The sequence below is a fragment of the Papio anubis genome, chromosome 3, assembly GCF_008728515.1.
Source record: "Papio anubis isolate 15944 chromosome 3, Panubis1.0, whole genome shotgun sequence".
NCBI lineage: Eukaryota > Metazoa > Chordata > Mammalia > Primates > Cercopithecidae > Papio > Papio anubis.
In genome coordinates, this window is record NC_044978.1 from 10,476,919 (window position 1) to 10,486,467 (window position 9,549).

Consider the following 9,549-nt stretch of genomic DNA (forward strand, 5'->3'; position numbering starts at 1 on the left):
GACCATATAAAGGTTATGAGAACCTCTAGAATCATATCCAGTGAAGCCCAAAATTCACAAAGCAGCAGAGGAAAGGTGAAACAGGAAAATGAGGACACGCCAGTTCTTGTTTCAACTTGTTTGGTTGCAGAAATTTTGTATCAGTTACTGTAAATAACTCTAAGAAACATATCATTTTAGATATTTGTCAATTAACCACCACTTTTTAATTACTATTTGTCCAGTGTTGTTATGTACACAAAACATTACATAAAAGGACTTTAATGCACTTTAGAAAGTAGAGTTTTTAAGGAAGGGGAGCATGAGATAGATAGTGATGGTTCTAGATCCTTAATAGGAACATAGAGGGGAGGAAATAAATATGACGATCATACAGATGACAAGAGAAAGAGAGCCAGGTGCTGAAAAAAATGCCTGGATTTTCCTAGTGATAAATCTGGTCCTGAGTCAAGAGAGATGTTTTTATGTAAAACAAATTTAACAAATGAATGTTCACTGTGACTTTATTTTTTTATTTTTATTTTTTTAAGTATTATTATTATTTTTTATTATACTTTAAGTTCTAGGGTACATGTGCACAACGTGCAGGTTTGTTACATATGTATACATGTGCCATGTTGGTGTGCTGCACCTGTTAACTCGTCATTTACATTAGGTCTATCTCCTAATAATATTCTTTCTCCCTCTCCCCACTCCCCTATAGGCCCCGGTGAAACTAAGCTTCATAAGTGAAGGAGAAATAAAATCCCTTACAGACAAACAAATGCTGAAAGATTTTGTCACTACCAGGCCTGCCTTACAGGAGCTCCTGAAGGAAGTACTAAAACATGGAAAGGAACAATCAGTACCAGCAACTGCAAAAACATGCCAAACTGAAGTTATAGAAAACAAAAAGCACACTCATAATCACCATGTAAAATGTAATTTTCCCCCAAAAGCTATTCAGAACTTGTTTTATTTATGTTTGTCATCATGACACTTATAATGTAAGCTACTTTCTTTCATGTCTGCAAGACTCAAAGCAATGGCATACCAGAAATCAATATGTAATAGATAGTTATTGTCATCAATAATCCTCAGAGAAACACCTTTAAGAGCCACACAAATCTGGCTCTCTTATTGCCCATAGGGCCCCCCAATGGCTTTACCTTCTAGGATTTTATTTTTGCTTTGTCTTTCTCTGAAGTCATGAGAAACGATTATTCCTCTAATCTGAAACTATTCTCCTCTAAGATTTATATCATCACAGTGACGTTTATAATCATTTGTAGAAAAGTTTGGCTATTAATTTTATTAGGAGATACAAAGATACAACTCTTTGATTTTAATATCTTTTAAGCAAAAGTAAAGCATTACTTAAAAATCCTGGTTATTACATGTGACTTGAAGTAAATGAGTACTTGGCATTGAATTCACAACAATTCTATGAGAGAGAAAAGGGTAAATCGAATATCATCAGGGTGTGTATTGAACAAAAGTCATATATTCAGAATGGAGTCTAGTACCCTGACCGCTTTGATTCTAAATTTTGTGGTCTTTACTACACCACAGTATCTTGCAAAATGTTTTAGCAAGCCTCTAGATTATATTTCTTTTTAATTTATAGGAAGGAGTGAGGAGCACATGTCTAGATTACCTATTTATAATCTTAGCTTTTCTGCTTTTCAAAGAATGAAGAAATAGTATTTAGTAACTCTCATTTTTTAAACCTAATTCTAAGAAAAAAAAACTTTGTCAACAAGGAAAATTGATATCTATGACTCAAATATAATGTTCTGTAAGTGCAGTCTTGATTGTGGTTAAGAAACATAGAATGAAACATTTTTATTTTATTCCCAACCCCTAAACTTCAAGCAAGGGAAGAGAGCAGACAGGAAACACAGTGGGGGAAAGGCATATTTGGGTGAATTGTGGCTTTTAACACCAGTACATAACCCATTTTTTTTTTTTTAAAGAAATCTTATTTAAGTCAGACAACCTGACTGAACAGGAGAACACAAAACATTCCCATGGAACATTTGTACTACATAAAAGTCTGTAAAGTGTCAGATTTAAAGTAATGAGAGAGGAGGCAGTTAGAGGCTGGTTAGGCAGATAGAGAAGGAAGGTCTCAGAAGGTAAACGTTCCCAGGGACACCTGCAGGAGAGCACCTACACTCCCTCTGCAGCTCACAGGAAGAAATGTGCTTAAGAACTTTCCCTTATGCCAGGTTGTTGCTCAGGTGGGACTGTCCCAACTTAAGCCCAGGCAGAATAAATCAACCTAAATGTCCTTAACTTGATCCAACTCATTATAACGTTATTAACATGACATTAATATTGTGGTTTTTAGCACCCCACATCCCTGCCTCCCTGCCATGGGTTTGCCAAGGCATTCATGGGTCATAAGCAAGATGGTGTTACTCTGGCCAACCCCAAGCATGTGCAGGTGCAACACTCTTCTCCCATTTTGGGCAGAACCCATGGAAGACTTCCTTGCTCTTGCCACATGAAAGAACTAGAACTCAGCCCCATTTCTGACAACCTGCTTTCACGTCCCTTCTCTTTGCTAAGAGCTCTCCTTTTGCTTAATAAATCCTACTCTACTCATTCTTCAGTGTCTGTGCATCTTATTGATCTTGGTCATGGGACAAGAACTCAGACCTAGCTGAACTAGGAACTAAGCAGACTGTGACAGTAATTCATAGTCTCATCCAAATGCCATGGAGTTTTTATTTTTATTTTTTTTCCTAAGAAGGCAAAAGTAGCTAATATCACTGATAATAGGGAGCAATATTATGGCCTTTCAGCTACCTTCCATATGTAGCAAAATTCCAGGGCTAGCTAGAGTCAGAAGAGCACAAGCATCTTTGCAAGCATCTTCCAATATATAAAACATTAACATCAGCCTTATTTCTTAAGAAAATAATACAATGGGAATGGTCCTAGAAAATAATAGCAGAGAGACAAAAGGGTGATATAGAGGCAAATATGAACACAGAGATGACAGAAATAAGGAATAAAGTGAAGCAGAAAATTAATGAATATCCATTTAAGGGTGTGAACAGTAAATAACTGTTATCAACTAGAAAAAAAGAACAAATGTTTTTTGGTTTGGTATAAAGAAGAAATTTCAAAAATTCAGAATATGAAGAAAACATATAGATAAATCAAGAGACGATGGGATGAAGAAGGTAAGAAGGACATAGAAGAGAGAAACAAGGAGAGAAAGAGATGAGAAAAAAGACAGGGAAAGAGAGAGGGAGGCAGGAGGACAGAGAAAGGTAGAAGTAGAGAACAATGATGCAATAAATCAGAATTGTTCACCATATTTTAGGCAACATCAATGAAAAGTACCCATAATTAGAAATAGCAGGGTACATATAATTGCAAGATAAAAAAATAACAAGATAGTAGCCTATAATTCTGACATGATGAAAATAGTTTACACCTCCGTTATGCTTTCTGGAGTGGAAAAGAGTTAAAGGTACAGTTAGCTCTCTGGGAAATGTTATTTTCTGCAGGGACATATTATCAATGAGACAGGATTTTCCATCGGGATGAAAACTACTCTTTAAGAAATTAATCAAAATCCAGAACTCAAGTAGGAAATTTCACAGTAGTAAAGAAGTTAAACTGTAATGCCTGTTATGATTATGATTTAAAAATAAAATACAGAAATAAAAATAATTTCGGGAATGTAAGCGTAGGTTTAAATTGTATAATATTGGCTGAGTGCTGTGGCTCATGCTTGTAATCCTAAAATTTTGGGAGGCAAAGGCAGGAGACTGGGCTCAGGAATTTGAGACGAATCTCGGCAACAGAGTGAGATCTTTTCTCTACTAAAAATAAGCAAAATTAGTTGGACGTGATGGTGGATGCCTATAATTCCAGCTACTTGGGAAGCTGAGGTGAGAGGATTGTTTGAGCTTGGAAAGTTGATGCTGCAGTGAGCCAAGACCATGCCACCACACTCCGGCATGGTAACAAGACAATATCCCGTCTCAAAAATAAATACATAAATAAATAACTGTATAATATTAAACATATTTTATTTAGAGTAGATATACACCTTTTACATTTCAAAGAGTGGGGTTGGAAAGACTGAAGATTATTTTTGAACTAAAATTGAATTTTTTCTTCCTTTAAAAATAGAAAAATAAAAGTAATTAGTTTTTTTTAAAATTTCTTGGCACTTGTAGACAATTTACACTTCAGTAAAAATTTTATTAAACTGAAACAATCAAAAAGAATGAACAGGATTCAAGAAGAACAAATAACTACAATAGAGAAAAGTAAATAAATATATAAGCCGTTAAGGAATTAGACAATAGCAAATACTAGCAACGAAGTACACCATATCAAGTATAACAGTGAGTTTAAATGGGCTAAGTTCCCGCAATAGAAGACATAAATTCTAAAATGTTTAGAAAATCTGTCAGTAAAAAATAGAACTCGAGTGGTAGGATAGTCAATAAATAAAATAATAAAGAAATTAGATGTAAACATATTTTTAAGTCAAAACAGAATTGAATTAGAAAACGTTTCATAGAGAATGCAGTACGTTTATAAAGGGAAACATGCGATAAAGATCATGAAATAAGAGCTCTGCATTAAAAATCCGTAAAATGCCTGCATTTATTTATTTAACCTTTTTTAAAAAGTAGATCTCTTGGAGTAGATTTTTATTGAGATATGTTCTTTTTTAGTTTCCAGTAACTAAAATTCATTTTAATAGATGCTGTAGTTTGGATGTTTGTCCCCTCCAAATCTCATGTTGAAATCTGATCCCCAGTGTTGGAGGTGAGGCCTGGTGGGAGGTGTTTGGGTTATGGAGAAAGATCCCTCATGAATGACTTGGTGCCCTCCCCATGGCAATAGGTCAGTTTTCACACTTTCAGTTAACGGGAAAGCTGCTTGTTTAAAAGAGACTAGCATCTCTCTTGCTTCCTTCGCTCTTGCTCCCTCTCTTGCCATGTGACACGCCTGCATCTTTTCATTTTCTAGCATGAGTGAAAGGTTCCTGCGGTACTGGCCAGGAACAGATGCTGGTGCCATGCTTCTTGTACAATCCGCAGAACTGTGAGCTAAATAAATAAATCTCTTTTCTTTACAAATTACTCAGTCTCAAGTATTCCTTTCTAGCAATACAAAATGGTCTAATGTAATAGATTAACATTTTTAAAATAACCAGATCATAATTTTTAAAAATTAGCTTAACATTCAGGAAGTGTTTATCCTTCCTAGAACTGTTCACTCTCAGTTCTCTGTTGTTATTTCTCACCATCTAGCAGAGTTTTCTTCCACAGTTTTACTGAGGGATGTTTAAATCTTTTCTTGGGTATACCCTTCCTACATTGCAATAATGAGCCCCGTGTATCCTTAATTACAGAGAAGACTCTGTTTTGTATTCATTTGTTTTACACTAATTTTTTTTTCTTCCAATCTCATTTCCAGAGAGAAGCAAAAGTTCAATTCAGGAAATTTTATGGCTATGTCATTATGTCAGTGTAAAGATTATTCTGCAAACATGCAAACAAACTAACAAAAAGACTTAGTACTCAATAGGGCATTGAAATTCTCCTTTACAGCACAGCAGCCAGTGACACAAATTGAGTTTCATTCCATGGAACTGCAAAGTAGCTATTTCCAAAAAGCTGAATTTCAGCACTAAAAGATGGGGTTGTCAAAGTAGTTACAATAGGGGACCCTCTTGGTGCTTTGCTCCTACATCATTAGGTATGAAGAGTCTTCACTCAACTGGAATTTGTTTCAAATACACAATCTGAAGTCACATAATTATATACAGCTTAAGACACATCTGAGATTTATCGAAAGTACAAGAGGAGATGATAGGTCTCTAAGAAACATGAGGCCCTCGGAAGAAGTCTTTATAATTAGAGATGGATCTGATATTATGATGATTTATTAATTTCGTCGACAGAGTGTATTACTCTAGCTTGCATGGTATGTCACGGAGTTTGTTGGGTTTATTTCTCTAGTGCTGCATATGAAAACATACCCTGTAAGAAATATTTTTTCTTTGAAAGAAAAGCTATTAATTCACACTGAAACTTCTGGATAAATGCATAGTAGAAAAATAATGGGAAAACAAATATGTGAAAAGGAAAGAGTAGCCTAGTAGAATAATGGAAGCCATTGGGGGGTGGATTTTTAACAATTACCATGCAAGAGGAAAATGTTAAAAGATGGTTTCTGATCTCTACACTTTGTTGACAGAACATAAACAGAGAGTCTGTAGAGAGAACCAATTAATTTCCTTTTCTCTAATGATACAGACCTGCTTGGGAAATAGGGCACGAGGATTGGTACAGCATATTTCAATTGTTGTTACCTTCAGATGAATTCTCACCAGACGCATGCCATGTCTGGACGGGGGGAGAGGACAAAGACGACTAAGACGGCGCATTTCCGGGTTCTTCATCACCAACTTACCCGCGCGCGGGAAAATGCAGCCCACGCCCGGGAACAATACAGACCAACTGCGCAGGCGCAGCATGGCATAAGCGGAAACTTACCTGGCCGCACCTACGGAATGCCCCCGACACGCCCATGTCCCGTCTATTGCCCTCCCACTCCCAAGCCGTAGACAGAAAAGCCGCTCCTGGCAGGCGCGCGGCGCGAACTTCCTCGGCCTCTCCTCGTATGCGGACCTAGGAACCTCGCCGGAGAACGCGGGAGCGACTTCCTCGGCCTCCACCACCGGAGACCAGTGAACTTGGCCCTTTCTTCCTTCACATTGGCTAGCTAATAAAGTTTCTTTTTACCTCGCCTACTTGTCTTTTCTCTGGTGCCTGCTCTGGTGATCGCATAAAACAAATCATGCCAGATTCTGGTTTAGCAATTGACACACATAAATTAGCCCTGTAGTATCCATTAAAACTAAAATTCTAATATAATAATATAAGGAAGTGTCTAAAACAGGGGTTCCCATAATTCCTTGGTTTATGGTGCACGTAATTTTTCAAAATTATTCCTAAGCTAAAATAAATTACCAGCAATTCTTTTTATTAAGTCGTTAAGCACAAAAAGTTAATAGTAGAAGTCGTGGATATCCAAAGGTACTGTTGTGTTTCCCTAGAAAATTAAAAATATCCCATTGTGCCTTTTGAATACATTGCTGCACACAGGATGGCAGTTCGGGAACCACAAGACTAAAGTTATTTTGCTTGTGAATCTTCATTACAATTGGTTTAAAAATAAATCAGGCTTAGAAATATGCAGCACACCAACATGGCACATGTATACATATGTGACAAACCTGCACATTGTGCACATGTACCCTAGAACTTAAAGTATAATAAAAAAAGAAATATGTTAAATCAACTTTTACTATAATTATATTTGTATAGTAGGTTGTAAAAGTTGCATGGTTTTTTGTTTTTGTTTGTTTGGTTAAAAAAAACGACTACAAACAGAAGCAGGGCAAAGAGCTGGAGATAATTTTCACTTCCCTTTACTTTTTAGAGGTATTATCATTTATTCAAATGTGCCTTGCCAAGTAATTTTTATATACTTCATATAATAAAAATATTCCTATCCCATAGGCATGTTTTTCCGTATCCTTCCTGCCTGGTCATGTAGAACTCAAATGAACTTTCTTTATTTTGAGCTTTATCAAAGAAAGGGACATGTAAGAAATACACAGCATGAAAAAAATTATTTTTACTACAGAATAATAACTAAATGTTGGTGATATAGGTAATGGGAAATGAAATACATATGGTGCAGTTGGAATTGCAAAGCATTTGCTCTAAATATATGTAACCTTCAACTTAGGTACAACCTCAATGACAATATTTTATTCATTTAAAAATTTGCACAGTGGATCACACCTGTAGTCCCAGCTCTTTGGGAGGCTGAGGCCTCAGTTGGATTACCTGAGGTCAAGAGTTTGAGACCAACCAATATGGTGAAATGCCATCTCCACTAAAAATACAAAAATTAGCTGAGTGTGGTGGTACACACCTGTAATCTCAGCTACTCAGGAGGCTAAGGTAGAATTGCTTGAACACGGGAGGCAGAGGTTGCAGTGAGCTGAGATCGTGCCACTGCACTCCAGCCTGGAAGGCAAAGTGAGACTCCATCTCAACAATAATAATAATAATTCAAACTTAACTGTGATCTATGCCAATGTTTGTCAACATCATAACACACAACGAAAGCAGGTAGGTTGTTCCATATTCTAATGTCATCATTGCCAAAGCAATGCTAATGTTTGTGTCTGTAGGTACTGCACATATTTATCACGATGACCAAGTGTTACAAAGCACTAGAGAGGGAGAGCATGGGTGAATACAGATATGTTCGCATGCTAGCAAGAATATTGTTGAAAGCTACTGAACTTTAAAGATTTGAAATAATAAATGAGTGTCACGGAAGACATTGAGATATACAGATGACTAGAGAAATCAAGGTATAGATAAATGGACTGTTGTAGAATATATTCTATTTTGCATGGTAATGTAGATAAAGAAATGTCGGTAGGTAGATTTGTGTGAGAGTGTTTTGTCAATTCCTAATCCTGCCCCTTTTCTAGGTGTGTGATCTCGGACAATTATTCAAGTTACCTGTATCTCAATTACTTCATTTTTATTATCATCATGGGAACAATAATATACTTAAATTATAGGAATATTACAAGTATTATAGTAGTAAATAGATGTAAAGAATGTAAATTTGTGTCTATTAACTAGTAACTGCTGTATAAGCCTTAGCAATTACCATTATTGTTTTAATGTTACTGTTTATTATTAAAAAATCAAAAGTACCACATATAAAATGCCAAAGTGATAGAAGTAAATATATGCATTTACTGTAATTATAAAAAGTAAATCAAAAATAATTTTATTCAATTATAGTTACTGTATTTTCATTCTAAAACATCTCCTGTATGTTAGTTGCATCTTGACAATGTATGTGCTCACAGTATGTTGTTTGGCCACAAGTGATTTTTTTGCCTTAATGAAAGGAACGTTGAATGTTAGTTCTTAGTGTTTAATTCATTGAAAATCTATAGTAAATTAATTTCTAACATTTTCAATCACATTTCTGAAAGTTTGTACTTGCTTTTCAAAATAAGTAATATAAGAGACTATGAAATGATCAGAATATGAATAATTGATTAAATTCTTTTGATAAGCAGTAAAATTTTGGTAAACAGAATAATCAGAAAATAAAGCTTTCTGATATTAGTAATATTGGCTGACTTTTTAAAATATCTACTTTGTGCTAGAAACTCTGTTTTCTGTGTATCAACTCAGTTTATTTTATTGATACATAATATTTCACATATTTATGGTGTACATGTGAGTGTCTGTTACATCCATAGAATGCGTAATGATCAAGTCAAGGTATATGGGGTATCCAGCACCTTGAGTATTAAGCATCACTATATGTTGGGACCATTTTAACTTTTCTCTTGAAGATACTGTGAAATATACAATACGTTGTTGCTAACTATAGTCATCCTACTCTGCTATTGAATATTAGAACATTTTTCTTCCATGTAACTCTGTGTTTGTATCCATTAACCAAACTTTATTCATC

At 35.4% G+C, this 9,549-nt stretch overlaps 1 long non-coding RNA gene across 1 annotated transcript in view; it reads right to left on the reverse strand.

Moving 5' to 3' along the window:
- Nucleotides 1–7,278, reverse strand: part of LOC110743364 — a 37,491-nt gene extending 30,213 nt beyond the window's left edge. Inside the window, exon 1 of the long non-coding RNA XR_002522317.2 lies at nucleotides 6,281–7,278. This is a non-coding gene — a long non-coding RNA (uncharacterized LOC110743364). The remainder of the gene's footprint in view (nucleotides 1–6,280) is intronic.
- Between the last annotated feature and the right edge of the window lie 2,271 nt (nucleotides 7,279–9,549).